This window comes from Alligator mississippiensis, chromosome 1 (genome assembly GCF_030867095.1).
Source record: "Alligator mississippiensis isolate rAllMis1 chromosome 1, rAllMis1, whole genome shotgun sequence".
Taxonomy (NCBI): Eukaryota; Metazoa; Chordata; order Crocodylia; family Alligatoridae; genus Alligator; species Alligator mississippiensis.
Genome location: NC_081824.1, coordinates 451,176,988 through 451,178,083, shown reverse-complemented (window position 1 = coordinate 451,178,083; position 1,096 = coordinate 451,176,988). Strand labels below are relative to the sequence as shown.

At 52.3% G+C, this 1,096-nt stretch overlaps 1 pseudogene; it reads left to right on the top strand.

Moving 5' to 3' along the window:
* The first annotated feature begins 719 nt into the window (after positions 1-719).
* Positions 720-896, top strand: LOC132247897 (U2 spliceosomal RNA; annotated as a pseudogene).
* The last annotated feature ends 200 nt before the right edge of the window (positions 897-1,096 follow it).

Sequence of the window (1,096 nt, the reverse complement as noted above, 5' to 3'; positions counted from 1 at the left end):
AAGGGTCTGGAAGGGGATAGTGGGGAAAAGATGGAAGGGGGAGCACGAGGATTTTGTGTGGCGGGTGGTTAGGAGGGTGCTACTGGTGAGGGCGGAGCAGAGGAAATGGGGGTTGATAAGGTCAGGGGAGTGCCCGAGGGAACTGTGTGGCAGGGAGGAAACGGTGTCCCACATGTTGTGGGAATGTTCGCACGCGGAGAAGGTCTGGCAGAGGGTGGCGAGGTTTTGTAAAGAGATAGGGTGGGGGGATTGTGTGAGTTACGAGGAAGCGGTGTACGGTTTGGCGAGGCATAAAGTGTGGGAATGGGAGATTCGGGCATTACTGTTGTGTACACGGATGGCAGTGTGGAAAATGAGGTGTTTACTGGTCCAGAAGGGGCTTTGTTTTACGTCACGGGAATGTGTTTATTTGGCATATGTGGAGTTGGGGTACTATAGGAGGAAAGGGGAGCGGGAAGGTATTGATTGGAGGAAATTGTTTGAGTAAGAGGGAAGGAAGGGGAAAGGGAAAGTTGAAGAGAACCAATGTTATGATGTATGTTATGTTACGTGTTGATAATCAAGATGGAGCTGGAACCCTTTGTGAGTTCAGTCTGTAAAAAGGGGAGAAGCATTTCTTTGTTTGCATGGGAAAGTTTTGTTATGTCATGAGGTGAATGCTGTTATTTAGAGTTCTGAACTGAGAAAGTGGAAATTTTCTTGGTGGTGGTAAACGTGGTATGGCTTTAAATAAAAAAAAAAATCTGTTCTTATCAGTTTAATTGCTGATACGTCCTCCATATGAGGACCGACGCATTAAACGCATTTTTGGTGCCGGGAGTGGGCCTCGGAGCTTGCTCCAGACCCTCCACGCATCGGCCCAGTATTACAGTGCCTCCGGCCCCGGTGCCCGCTCCCCTTCCAGGGGAGCACTGCCTTCCTCCTCTCTGGGTTCCAAAAGCAGCGGCAGCAGGGGCAGGGCCGTGGCCCCTGGGCAGCCCCAGGGGGGAGACCCTATGCAAAGGGATGCTGCTGGCCAGGCAGGCAGCATACTGACATGGAGGGGAGGGAGGGAGAGAGTGCACATCCGTCCTCCTGCTTGGCAGGCAGCACAGCC